General features: G+C 47.1%; 1 protein-coding gene across 1 annotated transcript in view; it reads left to right on the top strand.

The window, feature by feature from the left end:
* Window positions 1-11,178: 11,178 nt before the first annotated feature.
* The window catches only part of LOC103531961 (hexokinase-1), a 38,697-nt gene continuing 31,691 nt past the window's right edge, over window positions 11,179-18,184 (top strand). Inside the window, exons 1-2 of the mRNA XM_030452833.1 lie at window positions 11,179-11,330; window positions 17,898-18,060. The gene's annotated coding sequence lies outside the window, so the exon portion shown is untranslated. The remainder of the gene's footprint in view (window positions 11,331-17,897; window positions 18,061-18,184) is intronic.

The raw sequence follows: 18,184 nt of genomic DNA on the forward strand, positions 1-18,184 counted from the left end.
TGCAAGGGCCAGGAGGCAGTGGGGGGTTACCACTGTAAGCAGTATCCATTTCCTCTGGACTTGGAGGAGAAATGCAGCTCTCACCCCCAGACTCAGGCATTTCAGAAATACCAAGGTTCAGTTCTCAAAGCCACCAGTGTTTTTGATCCAATTTACTTTTCTGCAGAGCTTTCTTTTGTTGTTCTTAATTTGCCGCTTGCTGTTTGGATGATCAGCTTGCCAAAGGTTTCTGTGCACCTGGGAAGTCCCTTTTCCTATAGGACTGTCTTGGCTAGTGCCAACCCATATGGTAAAGCTGGACCATCTGTTCAGCTGTGGGGTTGGGAGCACTGTGAGCGAGGCCATCGTAGAGGGGACTGTCCTCACTGCTGCAGCCCCTTCTGGGAGCAAAAAATAAACCCAAAACGCCATTATTTTCTATTTTCTGCCATGGAGAGTTAGAGAGCAGGGAGATGTGGAAGGGATGAGACCCGCAAGAGAGGGGGGGGAGGGAAGGCACCTTCTGGGGGGAGCTGAGATCCTGGGGCAGCAACCATCTGGGGCTGTGGTTGCATGAAAGCATAAATGAAGCAGAGTCAGAGTGGTCATTGGAACGTAAGCGGTTAACAGAGCAGATTAGCTGGTGATGGACAACTTCATCATAGAGGGGAGCTCGCTGCAGGAGAAAATGGATGGCGGAAGGGCGTGGAGGGGGAGTCTGTGAGGGTCTGAGCAGGTAAACAATGAAGATGCTTTCCCAGCAGGCGTGTCCTGAATACTTCAAAGCGGAAAGTTACGGGTTCTGATTTGGGAGCCGCAGCGGATTCTGGAAACAAATGGGATAAATTCTGGCATGAGGAAAAAAAAAAAAAAAGTTGGAATGCCTGAAGGGCACATCTGCTGTGGCCAGCGATTCTGCAGGAAATACACTGAAACCAGAGAGAGACGAGGAAGCCGGACATAAACACGGTTCCCAGAGAAGCCAAATGAAAGCCATGGGCCTGAGAAGCTCCTGCAATAGCACATGTAGGATTTGGCTTTCTTTCCTTGGCTCTCCAATGAAGTAGCTCCGTTTAACGTGGGCCCAAGTCTGGCTGTGCTGAACGAATTGTAAAGGTGTTTTGCGTTCTGACCTCGGAAATTCTGCTCTAGAGACTTTTCTGTTGCTTTCAAGTGTGTGTTTGCAGAGCAAGGGAGCAGTGCTGTAGGTCTAAAGCCCAGTCTGTTAGTCTGAAATTTGAATAACTGCATGGTCATTAAATTTTGCACAAAAAGGAATTGACTCTAAAAGCAGCTGATATGTTATCACGATTAGAGCAATAGCAATGCCTTCTTTCATCACAATGAAGTTACATTGTTAGAGAGCATAATTGACATTTTTTATTGAAAGATTAAGAAGAATTTGTTTACAGCTTGCAAACAAAGAGGTTTTAATTCAACAAACTGCAGCAGGAATAAGCAGTAAGTGGCATTTTCATCTGCTGGCTGGCTAACACTTCAGCTGCAGAATGCTGTGGATAGAGAAATGTGAAGGAATTTGCAGCTCAGTATCTGCCCAGTAAAGTGTGCACCGCTCTGGTTAATGCTAGAAAGCTGACAGGGAGAAGCCTTGAGTGCAAAGAAACAAAGGGCTTTAGTTGAAATTAACACCTTTTGGGAAAACACTACAGTTTTTGGAGATAAGCTTCATGCAGCCTGTTGTGCGAAGGTCAAGGTATGGCATTTCTGAGGATGCTTTTGCCACGGAGCCCTCGGGATAACACCTGTCAACTCAACTGGGTGCTAAAGTAGGTATCTGGGTTATTTTTGCTTCTCTGGGTTTATTGCTTCATGGTCTAATAGACTCAGGAGCTAAGTGGTACTGGCATTTCAAAGTGGCATGTTGTGATTGGAAGGGGGTGCTGTGCAAGTGTTTGGAAAGCAGATCCAAATGAAGCACCATCGTCACCCGACTGCAGAGAGGCTCTTTCGCTCTTTAAATATATCTAGGATCCTGTTTGTGTTGTGTCTTACTGTCCAGACTGCTCTTCAGATAAAGCCAAGTGGTATGTGAAAAAAATCAGTTTTATTTTTAAGCAAATTCCTCTTTTGCAGTTGGAAATAATTTGGATTTATTGTCCCAACTCTGGTCAGACTTTAAGAAGTCCAAGTTAAACCCAAGTGTTCTGAGTATGCAGTGGTGTGGAGAGAGGCAAAAATCTACTTAGGGAAGTTGGGGTGTTGGCAAAGCTCTGCAAGGAGGGTGCTCATCCTGCCACCCAGGACAGCATCTGTTAAACCACGTGCAGTGACAGTGCTGTGCAGGGGGAAGGAAGGGGTACTGAAAAGAATGAGACCTCCTTAACTTCATCCCTGCAGATTCATGCTGGAGACCTGAATCAGTTGCATCTGATACTGAGGGCAAGTGATAGAACAGCTGTGTGTTTTTTGAGTCTCCAATGTTGACTGGTAGCCACACACTTGTTGCTGCTACCAGTCTACAGCATGGTTCTAGATAAATTTGTGCTTAAAAACATTTGTGTGTATCCATGTCAACTGTCACAGCAGAAATATCTGTAGCCCTTCTGAGAGACAGATACCCTGAGCAAGACCACAAGTCTTTCTGTGCTGGGTCAGGTTCCAGGTGGGACTGGTGAACTCATGGCAGCTGACAAAAGGGAACTGGCAGAGGATGAGTTGTAATGGCCTAAGATACTGGGGCTTTTGTGAGAATACTTTTTCTCTGCCAAAAATTATATTTCCCTTAGCAAAGAAAGGGTGAGACAAGCAGAATGGGTTTATGATTTGCTGCAGCAAGTACTGGGGACTGCTGCTGAAATCTGGTATTGGAGGTGTTGACTGGGAAGCCTGTAGAGCTGTGTCACCCATTTGAAGCACTGGGATGACAAGAAAAACTTCTTGGTTTAGTTTTTTAAGAAAGTGATTCCCCATCACTCATCTCTGCAGCTATGCTGTGAAGCCTGATTCTGAGGTTCACTGTCAGGTCAGAGGGATGGAAAAACCTACTTAATTAAAATATGAATTTTCTTTCTGACACATACATGTATTTCTGAAAATTGCTTATTCCCCTCTACTTTTTTTGTGGGGGAAACTCAAAGAATAAAGATAGCAGTTCAGAATGTCTTCTAGGGCTGGACTTGACCTGGTGTGGTGAGCTCAATGTGGTTGGTTTCCTGATGCCCACCCAGCCACTCTCACTGCCCTGCAGTAGGATGGGGAGGGGGGGAAATAGGAGGAGGAAGAAGCTGGTGAGGAGACAAGGACAGGAGATCACTCACCAATTGTCATCACCGTGGGCACAACAGACTCCACATGGGGAAAATTACTTAGATTTGGATGGGGAGAAACAAAGACAAAATTAAACTTCCCCAGTGTAGAAAGGCTACCAGTGTGCACCAGTATCCGCCAGTATGGGTACCTGCCACACCACAGTCTCCCCATAAGCTGCAGGGATTTGCATCCCAGGACAGTCCCCTCTCCTCCTCACAGAGACCTCCCAGCCCTTGCTGGCACCTGTGGGTGCTGGCACCCTGTACACCTGGGAAAGACCTGTAAGAGCCAGGGCGACTTGAGGGAATGTTGGGGTGGAGAGGAGGACCCTCAAGAGGCAACCTCCCTGGCTGGGCCTGGCTTTGCTGGGTTTTTAACCCTACCCTAGAATGTTTCATGGTAACAGCCTGTAACGTCACAGCAGCCAAAATTTTTGTTGGAGATGCTGTTTGTGTCAGCCTCCAGTCCCTGGTGAGACAGATTTGGACTTTGGTCAAAAAAAGGTATCACCAAATAATCACAGAGGAGTTCAGAATCTGTGTTTGTTCCTGGAGAATACTCTGCTACAAGACTGACATCTGTGACCATCTTCCTGATTTTTAGCATGAATATTTTGTATTTTTAAGGCTTGGTGAGGTCTTCTAATTAGGATAGCAAACAGCAGCACTCAGGTGTTTAATTGCACAACATTTGCTCTCTAAACCGTCTTTCCCTGTGCACATGGCAGGAATCCCAGGCATCAGTGTAGCTTGGAGCCATACAAGGGCCAGTGCTTTGCCAACAGGTCCCCCATTTCCACCATTATTCTGGGTCATGCTTGTGATCCTGGAGCCCACATACCCCCCCTTTCCCCTCTCCCAGGGTGATGCTAACCAAGGATCTGCATCTGCTGTATCCCAGCCACTGGATGGGTATTTAAGAGAGAATCTGCCTGTGGGGATGTGTGGCTTTCAAAGGTATCCTGAGGTTGCTCTTGGTAGGAGATGTGAAAACCTTCAATCCTGTCTCCTTTCTTCCTGGCAGCCCCCTGTGATGACAATGTGATGTGGCAAGAGGTGCTCCTGCTATGGCCACGCGGACGGAGCCAAACACCCTGGATGTGCCTGGCTACTGCTCCTCTCCCTCATGCAAAGTAAGCACATGCTTTGCACCCCTTTGGGGCTAAAGGGGGTGTGTGTGTGTGTGTGTGTGTGTGTGTATTAACTTTGTACTGGGGAGAGCTCCATAGTTAAAAGGCAACGATTTGGACTGTGCCATTCAACCCTTCTAGGGATGGTACACACCAGTGCATAGAAACCAGCTGTTTGCTGGAGATTAGTTGCTTTTTGCAAAGGTGAAGAATTGGCTTTGTTTTTGTAAGTCTTCCTACTTAATGGGTCTTTTTGAGCTAAACTTTGACAAGTTAACTCTTTGATCTGGGAGGAGCTGAAAGTGGATTTAGGAAAGTTGTTTCTATATAGTACAATAAATCAGGTTATATCTTCCCTCAATAAAGTAATTGTGTCTCATCACTTAAGTGAATGGCTTGTTATGCAGACATCCTTTAATTGATATGGAACTGCTCCCTCTCATGAGAAAAGATTTTAATCAAACAACTGCAAATACTTTATTCTCTGACTTCTGAATTTTTAAAGCAGCATGGACTCTGTCATTTGCCCACTCTTGAGTGTCATTTTATTAACATTTTTAATTAGCATTTGAGATTTAGTAGAGTATCAGCAATCTACATTCCTGCTCATTTAGTTCTGATGGAATCAAGAGATGTTTTATGAAGTGAAACACATGCTTCACCTCCTGGTCAGCAAAGGGGCAGTTACTTTTCCTAATTGTCATTAGGTTCACCACCATATCACCACTGCCCTTCTATTGCCCTCTAAACTGAGTTTGTTGATATGATTCTGTATATATATGCATATATATGTGTGCATGTGTATGTAAGGTCTGCTTTATACATATCTGATCTGCCATAATGACTTACAACCAATGCACTAGAAAAAGGGATCTTGAGATGCAGCGGTTCTTGCTGCAATGGAAAAAATGTTAAACTAATGCAGAACCTCAAGCTGAGTCAGAAAACTGGGTGGTTATTGCTTTCCTTTGCAGAGCTGTAAACTAAATTGCAATTGGGGAGAGAGGAGTTGCTGTGGTGAATACCCAGGTCTGGATGGAAAAGAAAAAAAGGGATGAACTTGGATGGATTAAACTTGTAATTTGATTTTCAGTGTATAAGGGAAGAGCAAAATGAGTGGATTGCGTGCAAAGTGCCCAGGGATGTGAAGAGTCTGGATCTATGTTGTGAAACTGTAGTGGGCTGGAAAACCTGTTGACTTAATTCACTGTAACTCACATTAATACTCAACCCAGCACCTTGCATGGACAGGGATCCATTGTATTCTGTGTTGGCTGTTTGCTTTTAATCTGAGGTTGCTTTAAACACACTTCCTTGGCTGGGACTGATGAGTAAAAGCAGCTTGGCTGTTGGCAGTGTAGGTGGACAGGGGCTTTCTCCTGTGCTGCCATGAGCTGTCAGTGAGCCAGGTTTGTTGTCTTGGCTGGGGACTCTTCTCTGGGGGGGGAATGACTGTAATCCCACTAAGCATTTTAGCACAACAGTGACTTCACTTTCTCTGCTGGTAAATGCAAGCTTTTTGGGAAACAGTCTCTGGTTTATCTATCATTCCCCCAGCAAAAGGGGCTGTCTCTTCTAGCTATCTCCTGTGCTGTTTTGGGGGATACCTGTGGCACCAGGGACACTCGGCTGGGAGAAGGGTGCCCTTTGCTGTATCTGCTGCCTGTTGGAACTGCAAGGCACACTGCTATGGTGAAGGTATCCAACATGGGACAGCATTTGGGGTTTTGAGTTGTTTTTAAACATTATAAAATACCAGGTAAGAGGCTCCTCTCTGTACAGTAGGGAAACACCTCTCCTTGTCCCATTTCACCTCCAGCCAGCTGCGGAGGTCTGGATGCAAACAGTGCTGAGCATCCCACCTGCAAATCGTGAGTCTTCCCTCAGCTGTGCTGCCTTTAGTGCCTTGGGTTTTGTTCTCTCCTGAAAAATTTCACAAGAAACCACTGAACAACTTAGAATTTTTAGCAGCTTCCTCAGCTGCACAGAGGAGCTCTGCTGTGCAGATACAGGAGCAAGAGGTTAAGTTTTGTGATGATATGACTCTGGGGAGCTGTTTCCACTTTTTCCCATCTATGTGAGGGTAGAGATGTCCTCTGCAGTGTAGGTTGTGCAGCCCATAGCTTTTGGAAGTATCAATTACTAAAGATGAAGTAATTGGGTTTGCCCTCAATTTAACAAAGCTTGCCATCACTAAGAGGTTTAAAACAAAATCATCAGCCAGGCCTCCCAAATAGTGGGGGCTTTATTATCAGCCATAGGTTTGGGGCTTGTATTTATCTGCTTTCTGGTTTGCACCTCTTGGTTTCATGGTGGTCATGTTCTTTATGTCCCTCTGATGCTGAAGAACATCAGCTACTTCAAAGAAATGAAAGCAAACACAGCTGCTTGATGCTCAGATGTGGAACAGTGAGACACAAAGCATCTCCATCTGCCCCAGGAGCCTCTGTTCCCATGTGAACCAGTAGGCAATGCTCCTCCTTTGCTGGATTTGCTCCTTTCTCTACTCTCCTCTCTTCAGGGCTGTTTGTGCTCCTTAATTGTGTAGCATGCAGCTCATAGGAGCACTGCCTTCTCTTTAGAAGTCACAGGGATTTATTCATGAAAGTCATAGCCCTCTGTGGTGTCATTTGGCTCTGAAATGCTCAGCAGTACAGTGCTAAAATCTTTCCAACAGGACTATATTAAAAATTAGCTTGCCCTCTCCCTGGAGCAACTCCATCAAAACAGGGCAGAATCCCTCTCAGCTGTTGTGTCTAAAGCACAGCTGGGTGTCATGTCAGCCCTCCTGAGAGGCAGAGGAGGAAGTATAGGGAATGATTCTTGTGTTATCCCCAACGTCCCTCAGTCTCTGAGCTCTGTCCCTTCCCTGGGAGGACCTGGTGAGGACAGCCTTGAGCTGGGCATGTGTCTGCACATCCACATGGGGTGCTGCCTTTCCCCTGCCTGGAGCCAGCTCCTCCTGAGGCATTTCTACCTTGATTCTGTTTCTTAACAGGGGAAACGTGAGATAAAGCACGGTGTCTGGCTTCTGTTCCTGCTTGCTGTGCCTCCTGGCAAGGTGAAATTGCATAATGCATTTAACCTTGTTTGACGGAATTGCCTATCAAATCGGTATCTCTGCTGCTTTTTGATTTCCTTAGTAGCTTCTGCACCAAGCTTAGCACAAACGAGCAACGATTTCTTCTGTGCAAACATGCAGTTTCCTACCCTGGAATGGGAGCTTCAAAGGCTGCTTGAAATTTCCCTTCTTAGTCAGAGGTGCTGTCACAAACTAGGAACTTACACTTTTTTTAGGGGTGGTGCTTTTAATCACTTTGCTTTAAGTGTAATATAATATAATATAATATAAGGGAAAGTAAATCGAGCATTTTTCCAGGCACTTTAAGAACAACAAACAACTACAATTTCATTGTTTTCTTAGAAAAGTAGAAAGCATCTAGCAACTGTGTACATCAGAACTACATGATGGAGATGATTAAAACAAAATCCCCTCATTGTAGAGGGGTCAAATCTGAATGCAGACTTGTATAGAGCAATAAAGCAGAAATTAAATAAACACACAGAGGAGACCTGATGCACTGAATTACTTCAGTGTGTCGAAACACTTCAGGGCAGTTAAACCTGGACAATAAGATTAGAGCACAACCAAAATAGCTGCAAGTCATCAGGTATCGAATTCAGCTTCCAGTAATTTGTCTTAAAGGACAGTGGCTTTCAAAATAGCCTGCTGGATGCCTGGCAGCGTACATTAGGTGCTGGTAATTAATTGGCTGCTGAATTGATCTCTTCCAGTAAAGCAGCAGGGAAAACCCAGGGCTAGATGGTATGGAGGTATGAGATTACAGAGGAGGAGATGCAGAACTCTTTGGTTGTGCTGGGCAGCCTCTGCTCAGCTCCTTTTGGGTCCCTTCAAAATAACACCTGTGTGCTATCTGCTGTCCTGGCAGTGCAAAAAGGACTTGCAAATGGTTTAGGTGTCCATAGGGATATTTAGCTGCCTTTCCAGCTCTGTGGTAGGAGAAAAGTTCATTCACTCCTTGCAAGGAGCAGTTTAAAAATGCTAAATGTTTAAACATTGCAGCTGTTTGGCCTTAGGTAGACTATTACTTTTTTCTGAAGTGGCTTTTAGTTTGTGGTGTTCGTTTGTTCCTGAATGTCATGATCAGCAACTAAAGAAGGGTTATTTGCAACAGTTGTTTAACCATCTCTGAATTCCTTTTGACTTTGTCACATGAATCACCTCCTGCTTAAGTGTGTACTTAATTATTTAATTTATTTGGGGGTTTGTAATGTGCATATGCTTTATTTTCATTGCACAGGGCTTCAGAGTACTGATGTTTTTTGAACCCTTCTTCTTACTTTTTATAGCCTAAGGGGAACCTGAGACGGTTGCTTCTGGTGAGTTTTGAAACATGCTGTGATACAAAAAATGCTCAGTGGAACCAAAAGCCACCTTAATGATCTGTGACATTTTTAATTAACTTCTAAGTCACAATTTTGGCAGATGAAGAAAACAAACTTGTCTTCCTCTGGCACATTCTTACGACAGGCATTGTTCTAAAGAGAAGAGCATTCTTATTCATAGTCACTTTGAAAATTTTGTACTTCCCAAATCCTTAGCTGGCTGACTCAAATTCTTTGAAAGCCAGAGGGAATGGTTTGAGTTGCTTTCATTTGGTCAAAGATTAGTTGAGAACAGTTTGGGCTTGTGCCCACCTGTTTTAACGAAGTGAATTGGCATTCCTGCAGCAAGGTTACTGAGGTGAGTACCGTGTATTTCGGTGGTGTTTTAGGTATCTGAGCTGGAGGCGATAGAGAGCAGAGCTTGTAAACCTTGTGTAGAGGCAGCTCCGAGAGCACAGTGCCTGTCTGCGGGAGCTGAGCACTGCCAGGCTGTGGTCACACAGCAACAGAAGGCAAATGTAAATACACACGTGCAGAAAGCTACTTTTTACTTCTAAATTTTGATTTGGGCTTCTGCAGGTCAGCGTTTGAGTGAAGACATCTGTAGCAGCCAGGACTCTGTTGGCCACACTGGAAGGAGCAGGACCCAGGGATGCTTTTTGTTTTAGGGTGAAAGATCTGCTATCTCTTGGGAGTGGTGGCTGATGGCATGGGGCTATCTTGGTATCTCAGTTAAACTTGGGAGCCTCCGGATTTGTGCTTGTTAATGGTAGAGGACTTGGTGACTTACTCCTCGTAGGAGAACTGTGAATGTCAGTGCAGGGTTTTTTTTGCCTTCTCTGGAATAACTTACCTGATTTTAGCTGGTGTGTTTGATGGAGATGAGTTCAGGCTGGAATGAGTGTGGGAGAAGTCTGCTAAGACTTTAGCCAGGTCTATCTTGCCTAGCGAATCAAAAGCTGTGGGCATCATATATGGTTTCTTTCCTCTGTATTTATAGAAAGCAAACACTCGAGATTGAGGAGAGCAATTTCAGCTGAAAGACAGGGTTTAGCAGATGACAGATGGATTGAAAACAGGAGCAAGCCTGGGCTGGGAACTAAAGATAGTTTCTAACCGTCAGAAGAGGAGGAGCGTGGCTGAGCAGTGAATTACATCTGAGTGAGAGCTCGGCCAGCTCCTGTGAGGTGTTGGGTGGTGTTTCTGGACTGCTGCTGCTCATCCCACCTCCCTGTGCTGCCCATGAGCTCCAGCCATGCTGGGCTGCAGGGTGATGCCACAGGGCGATGCTGCTGTGCCTGCAGCCATGGAACCGGGGTGCAGGCATGTTTGCTCCTTAGCTTGCCAAATGAGCAGGAGTAATATATGCAAGGCAGTGAAATGCCTCGTGAAAATCTCACTGAGAATGAGCTTAAAAGCCACTGTGGCGATGTGAAGAAGGAAATTCTACCCAACCTTCCTGCAGCCACTAGGGCAGTCTAGAGGAGAATGTGCCTGCCCAAGCAGCTCGTGATTTTGGCCACAGCAACTGTTTAATTAGTACGGCACTGGAAAGGAAGCCAGAAACTCAAGAAACAGGTTTTTGATCACTCGGACTGTGGCAGACATTCGCTATGCAAATCACGCCTGCAGCATCACTGCTGTTTGCATGGGCCTGGATGCCCAATCCCACCGACAGGAATGGGCTGCAAGCAAAAACCCCCGCGGGCTGCAGACACGTGGCCTCTCTGTTTGGCTTTAGGGTTGGCCTCTGTGTTTGGCTTTAGGGTTTTGGAGGCACATTCTATCGCTGTGCTTCAATGGATGTGAGGCCCTCAGAGGCTTCTCAGTGGTGGAGGTTTCCTTGGAGTGCTGGGGATTGCACTCCAACATGGCAAAAGCATGGGCAGCACACATGGGGAGAGGTCCTGTCCGTCAGTGGGGATTTTGCTAATAGACTACAAATGCAGAATCTCCACAGGTTCAGTAGTTGAATTAACAACATCTGCCTTTCAGGTACTCCTGCAAGTCTCCCAGAGGCTCAGCCCTCAGCCCAGGGGGTCCAAGCTGGGTCCCTGGCAGAGGGTTCTCAGTGTTAGTGAAGATTCCTGCGGTCTGCGATTTTTTCCAGGATTTCTGAGCGACGAGCCGCTTCGGAAAACACCTTTGGTTTAGGGTGTGATTTTATATTTTTTTTTCCTTTTTCAGTTTGCTCTTTCCAAGCACTGTAGTGTTCAAGCACTATCCCTCTGAGGCCCTTCCATGTCCTCCTCCGGTGTCCACCATCATCCCTCCCTTTCCTTCTCCCCCTGCCTCCGCCCCCCGCCTGCCAGCACGGTCACCCCGCGGGCTCCGTGCCGTGGGAGCGGGGCGGCGGGCGGGGCGGACCGGGCCGGGCCGGAGGCGGAGAAGGCGGAGGAAGGGGCGGTGCCGGGGCGGTGGCGCGGCCATCCCCGGGCCCCGCATCTCTGCGTGCGCGGAGCCGCCCGCTGCAGCCGGCAGGATGATCGCCGCCCAGCTCCTGGCCTACTACTTCACGGAGCTCAAGGAGGACCAGGTCAAAAAGGTAGATTGGACCCCCACCCCTCCTTAAACCCCGGGGCCAGATCGCTTTTTAATTTTTTAAAAATTATTATTGTTACATGTATATTTTTTCCCTAATGGTTTTGTCGCTTTTGTCCCCGTAGCGACTCTGCTATAGCAGAAAAGGCAATAAACCCGTGTTTGAGTCCAGCCAAAGCATCCCCGGTGGAGAGTGGAGCGGGGTTTACGTGTGGAGGCTGTGGGCGTGGGTGATGGTGGGAAAGGGAGCTGGACAGGGTGAGGCAGGAATCGGGGGCCTTTGGCAGTGAGGGTGTTGGTGGAGATGGTGATTAACCTTTCAGGCTTTGAGTAGGCACCAGAATCCCAGGAGTAGGGACTTCCCCTTCTTCCCCAGGGTTCCTGTGGGCATCTGTCACTCCAGCACGGGGGTGACGAGGACGCAGAGCAGGTAGTTTTTGAATTATGTGTCACCGCAGCTGCTGAATTTGCAGGAAGTGGTTGTCAGTTGTGCTTAAAAAGAGGAAGTGTTTCTATGGGTTTCTTTTCTTTTCCTTTAGCATTGGAAAACTGCTGCTGAATGGTTGGTGTAGCCCTGTGATTTAGCCTTGCCACAAGGAAACGGGCGCAGAGCACAGGATAAATAAAAACATGGCAGTTAGTTCCTGGCCGAGCATATTGCAGAGCTGTAGGGAGCGGAAAACCTGGAGCTGGGGATGCAGGGATGTAAACTGTTAAAATAATTGCAAATATCACCGAGCTTTGTCACAGAGCCCAGCTGACATCAGGGAGCAGAGGCTTCCCCTCTGCTACCTCTTCTGGTTCTATGTGACCCACCTAAGTGCATGGCTGAGCACCTGCTAAAGGCATCCCTTAAATATTTTTGGGAAGCCTCAGTGGCAGTGTTAGCAGGGCTGATTGATTGTGGTTTCTGGGCTTGTCCTGGGTGGAGGAAAGCAGCTCCATGCTTTGGGCTCCCAGCTATGCCTGGGGTGACCTTAGCTCCTGTGTGTGGGTGACCCATCCTGCCTCACTCAAGATGTGCTGACCCATGCCAGCTTCTCTGTTGGATAAAACCTCAGACAGCACCTCATATTTTCCACAGCTTTGGTTTAGGTCTTTTGCTTTTCTACCCAGCAGTTTTCACAAGGATCTGAGAGCTGCATGAAGCTTTCCACACCTGGTGGCCCCATGTTTATGGCTCTCCCTGTTTCCCAGGCCCCTCTTTTACTTTTCCCCGAAGGATTTGTAAGTGCTGTTGCTGGCACCAGGCGTGTGTGCCCGGGTAAGGCCTTTTCTGTCTGGTGGTGCCTGTTATATTTAGAAACTCAAGATAAGCACAAGGGTGTGCACTGAATGTGAAGCAGCAGAAAGGCTGTGTGGGGAAAGGCCACGGTGGGAGCATGGAGGCACCACAGACACTCAGTCATGTTCCTGGGGGTTATTTATTGCAGGCTAGTTCAACACCAGGAGGCTTCTGTTGCCTGATGACATGGGAAATTGTTTGGCCAGGAAGTTGTAAAGCATTGTTGTGGACCAATCTGGTTTTGTCTGAAAAAAAAAAATCAAAACAAGACCAAAGAAAACCCCAAAACCCAGAAAAAACAAAAGAAAAAAAACACAGAAAAAACCCCAAGAAACAAAACCAAACCCAAACCCAACCCCTAACACAACAGTCTACTGGTTTTGAAGGATGTAGGGCATCTTTTCCTGTTTATGTGCTGTTGGAATGGTTACTGAGCCCCCTCACTTTTGGCTCTGCTGTAAGGAAAGGATTCTGCAGCAGTCAGAGTTCCGGCCCCACTGCTCTGCGGCCCCACACCTGCTGGCAGCCAGTGGGCCTTGCTCTTTGGTACGTGGCAAAGGGGTCCATCCCAGAGTGCCCTTTCTGGGAGTACGTGCCTGCATGGCTTCGTTTCAGGTCCCTCCCTCTGCTCCGAGCTTCCGGAAGAGCAGCACTTGCTGCTGGTACGTGCTTGCAGCTGGGGGCTGCTGACCAAGGCATTCCCCTGCTCATCACTCTGCCCTGTGGGGCTCCTGGCTGCCATGGCTGCTTCTCCTATGCCTCACTTGTCTGTGGCAGCAATCAGCTTGTCATTTGGTGGCACAGGTGGCAGGTCACCTTGAGGATGCTGCTATGGATCACAGGAGGGGTGTGGAAGCGTTAAAAGTACTGGCGAGGTGAATTTGGGAATGGATTTGCTACAGGGATCTCCACTGCTCAGAGGATGCTTTGTCCTTCTTCCCTTGCAACCCTGTTTCCTTTTTTTTTGGGTTCCTATCCCTTCATGGCACTAAAGCTTAGTGCTGCCTTTCTCTGGTGGGATCCCTGCTGAGGTGCAGGTGGCTGCAGACCCACAGGATACCCTGGGTCTAAGGACTAGTTTGTGCTGCTTCCATACTGGATTTGCTGGATTTTAGACACTCCCTTAAGTTTCAATTATTTTTTTTTTCCACTTTGGTTTTGAAACTTTTTTTCAGAATGAGTTGTGGCAATCGGGGGGAATAGGCAGGGTAGATGTGTGGTGTTGAAGATGTGTATGGTTCATCATGTGTTGGCAGAACCATGGTCCAGCAGCTCCCTGCAGGGGGGTATTTTGCCCTGACACCGTGCACACGTGCATTTGCACAACACCCTACTGTGCAGAAGCAAGCTGGTGATGTCTGTATGATGCCCTGTACCATTTAAATAAGCATAAATATCCTTACTCCAAGCAGGATTAATTATCCAGATGTTTTTGAAAGCATCTGCTCTCTGAACATTTGTGATCCTCCAGGGGCAGCAGCCTGAGCTCAGCATCCTCACTGTGACAGAGGACTTGGCATAGCTTTTGTAAAACTGCCTGTGAGCACCTTTGTTGCCAACAGGTTTGTACCTGCAGTAGCTGGCCCCAGCAAAGGGAGGCTCTAGGTGTTGCCTAGTTTCTGTCAGGAAACAATACCTTTTTGTCATATTATCTGACAAGAGAAGAAAAAAAATCTTGCAATCCAAAAGTGACATTTAAATTTTGCTTAACCTTGAAAATAGGGTGATGGAATGGGGTATAAAATGGCACCAAAAAAAGGCCTGTAGTAGTAGTGACTTGTAATGATAAAGGCTTTTAGGAACCAATCTGATAAGTCATAAGTAAGCATCAAACAGTTTCAGGATGTCTGAACTTCTTGTTTTAACATGCCTTGGCTCCTGATGAATCTTCCTGATGCTGAAAGGCATATGGAGTATGATTATCTCTGCAGAAAAATGTTTACATGCTGAAGGGTTTTGTACACAGGCTGTGACAGTACAATAGGTACTAACATTTCTGAAATCATTGTGGGAGTGCTCTGTTCTGGGATACTGCTGCCTGTTGTCAGTGTCTGTGGAATGAATGAGGCCTGCATTAAGTAAAGGCCCTTAGTGCTGCCTGTTTCATTAAGCACGGATATTACAGCTTCCCGTGGAAGCTGCTGCCCTGGCTGAATTTTAGGAAACTTCTTTTCCTCAGTACAAGAAGTGTCTTTTCTATGTGACTGAGCAAAAAACATTCATATGGTTGAGATTATAAAATACCGTTTTGAAAGAATTGCTCATAGATTTTATTTTTTTTTAAGAAAAAGAAGTTACTGAGGTTTTGGAGGGCTCCCATAGTGGCACTGTGGGAGGGTGCCTCTGAGATGGTGAATAAATAAAGGAGCGTTTTTCTGCTCCTTGCCCACACAGCCAGCTTCCTGAAATTGCTCCGGCTTTCTGTCATTGCCCTGGAAGGGCTGGCACCCCATCTCTCACAGGGCCGCAGCCACAGGAGCCTCAGCAGGGCTGCATGTCCTGCCGAAAGCTCTCTCTCTGGCCCTGCCAACCCCCCTGCTGCTTCCTTTGGATAAGGGCCGAGATTTGCTTTCTGATCGGCTTTATTGCAGGCAGAGCAGGGGGTTATTAAACCTCCATCCATAATCCAGCTTCTAGCTCCCTCCCCCACCCCACATATTTATGGCTGTTCGCTGAGGCTTTTCCCTCAGGGGACTGCTGCCTTTGCTGCCAGGACAGGAGAGCAGCGATTTTTCCCTTGAAACTGCCCTGCTGGAATGACTAAGCCTTTTCCTGCTGGAGGTAAAAAAAAGAAAAAAAAAAATATATATTTTTTTTTTAATCTTTGGAAACTGTAACGCACGGCGTGATTTTGTTTCCAGCGGAGGTTAGTTCCCTCCCCTTCCCAGACCGTAAGTCTCAGTGGTGAAGATGGCCATGATGCGGCACAGCGTGATCAGAGCCGGGCGATGCGTGCGGGAGGGTCCGGCCCCATTATGTAAGGCGCTGATGGCGCTTGTTGGGTTTTTCAGAGGGGGGAAAAAGATCCCTCCCTCCGCTTTTCCTCGCTGCTGAGGGCAGATGTGGAGAGAGCGGGTTTGACTCGTCCCTAACTGAGCAAACGCCAGAACCTGCCTTCACAACAGGCCCTGGGTGGGGGTGGGATCCGTCAGGCCTGTTTTTGGGAGGAGCGTGGTGGCAGCGGGGCTGTGTAGAGGAGTATTTTAATTGCACGGTGAAGTCTGACTTGAGAGCGGTGTGTTAGTGCAGCCTGCGCTGGGAGCTTTGCAGAACCAGGCTTCCAAGCAGCTGCATGGGCTGATCAAAGCTCAGGCCTTAAAAGAGATGTGTGCCGTCCCCCTGCCTTTAAAAGGGAATAACCTCATGCTCTGACATGCTGTTCAGTCTCTGCTAAAGAAAAACAAAAAATAACAAACTATGGCAGGTTTTGCTGTGGAGGAGAGGCCTTCCAGTCCAGCCTGACACCGGTCTCTGCATCCATCCTCACACTGTTAGGGTTTGCAAAGAGGGTGCCATCCCATCTAGGTTTTTTTTCTTGGACTGAACGGTGCTGGTAATTTGTTGCGTCTGTTGCTGCAACAATTGTCAGCCCATCAGGGTGGCAACAGGACACAGCTGGGATGTGGGGATGCTGCTCTGAAGTCTCACATTTGTCCTCTGCAGTGAAGAACCTGGGCTCATCTCTTATGCCATTTGCTATAGGCCTGCACCATCACTTTGCCAGTTCATGATGCCCAAGGGGTGGTTTATTTTGTTGGGCTGTTAACTTCCCCTTAGCATCTATTTGAGGACTGTTTTGCTCTGCTGTAGCCCTGTGTTCACTGCCCCCAGCCTATGGTTCAGGATCAGGCTGGGTCCTGCACCCAGCTCTGCTGTCCACCCATGCCTTCCTCCCTCAGCTCTGCAAGTGCTTGGTCACTTGGAAGAGCATCTGGCTCTGGGAGATATGCTCAGTGTCTTTGCAGACCTCTACTACGTGCAGACAGAAGTAACTTTCTGCAGGAGCAATTAAATTGGTGCTGGTTTAACGATCAGTTTAGGGCTTAATTACATTGTGGATTGTCTGCATTTCCTTCACAAATACATTATTCATCGCTTCCTGCCTCAAAGTCCCTGGTATATGAGCCCTTGCACGCCTACTTTCACATGGGTGTTCCTATTGTGGCACTGGTCCCGTTGGGATATAATGCAGTTAGGAGACGAGTTGCTCTCAAGTTTCCAGAGCAGCAAAGGAGACACTTGGTGTGTCTTGGCACAGGGGATGGCCTGGGGTTTAAAAGAGGTGGCTTTCCCAGTTTTTACTGGAGACAGAAAACATGGGCAGGGTTTTATTTTATTGGTCCTACTGACATGGAAGCCAAACTGATCCCAAAGGTGTGGCTTCTGTTTAGCTGTTGGCAGAATCAGATTCCAAGGCAGATAATGAAACAAGGCAAGAGTAGATGGCAGCAGAAGTAAAGGATTGGACACGTGCGTTTAGCAATAATACCCCACCCCCCCAGGCCAGTTGTATTTTTGAGGCATCAAAGTGTCTCTTACTCTTCCTGATGCTGACGGTGGGCGTAGTACAATTTGAAAAATTGGAACCAAGCTCCTTTTCCAGGGGAGGTGAAGAAAGTTCCTGTCTTGGGAAGCCACAAGGGAGAAGTCAACAACTTTTTAATTTGATGTTTTATCTTGAGGAGGAAGACGCTGCCTACTCACAGCCAAGTTCTGCCCTTCTGCCTCCCTGGCTGTGATAGCTTTTTGAGTGTGATAGGAAAAATCATCTGCTACACAGAAATAATTTTTCAGTCTGGGATGTAGCCCCAAAATTTCTGAAACATATGCTTTGCAATGAAGGGCTTTAAATATAAGGCACATCTGTGGACTGCAGTGCCATACCACCCAGATGGGACAAGGTGCCAAAAGAGGTATTTTTGGCTTTCAGCTCTTGAGCTTATGGACAGTCAGAAGTGCTGAAAAAGTGGGCAAGAGCTGGAGATAGTGGTGTGATGCTGTGGGTGAACTGTTTTATGTGGAAGAGAGGAGGCGGAGCGATGTGAGATGGTCTTGTCTTGGGAGGGCAATAGGAGTGGCCTTCAGCTCAGGCAGCTTCCTAGAAGTTGCACATTTTCCTGGATTTTAAGTGAAAAAGCAAGGCACAATGCCATGTGGCTGTGTTGTCAGCTTGGTCAAACCCCATGGCCAATCTGGGGCTACACCCTATTCTTGCAGTTAAAGAGGGGTATATCTCCTCTTGGGCAGTTTTCCACACTGTCGGTGGTGTTTTGTCTTTTTCCCTAGATTGAAAATACCTTTACGCCATGCGGCTCTCTGATGAAACGCTGATCGACGTCATGGCTCGGTTCAGGAGAGAGATGAAGAACGGGCTCTCCAGAGACTTCAACCCAACAGCTGCAGTCAGAATGCTTCCTTACATTTGTGAGGTCCATTCCTGATGGTTCAGGTAAGGAACTGAGTATTTCTTTGTATTAAACATGGTGTTCTTTTTAAGAAGCCTGTTAAAAATACACTGTGTGGCTCCCATCAACAAGAGTTAATTTCCTTTCTGGTAAGCTCAGACAAGATTT

The sequence above is a fragment of the Calypte anna genome, chromosome 6, assembly GCF_003957555.1.
Source record: "Calypte anna isolate BGI_N300 chromosome 6, bCalAnn1_v1.p, whole genome shotgun sequence".
NCBI lineage: Eukaryota > Metazoa > Chordata > Aves > Apodiformes > Trochilidae > Calypte > Calypte anna.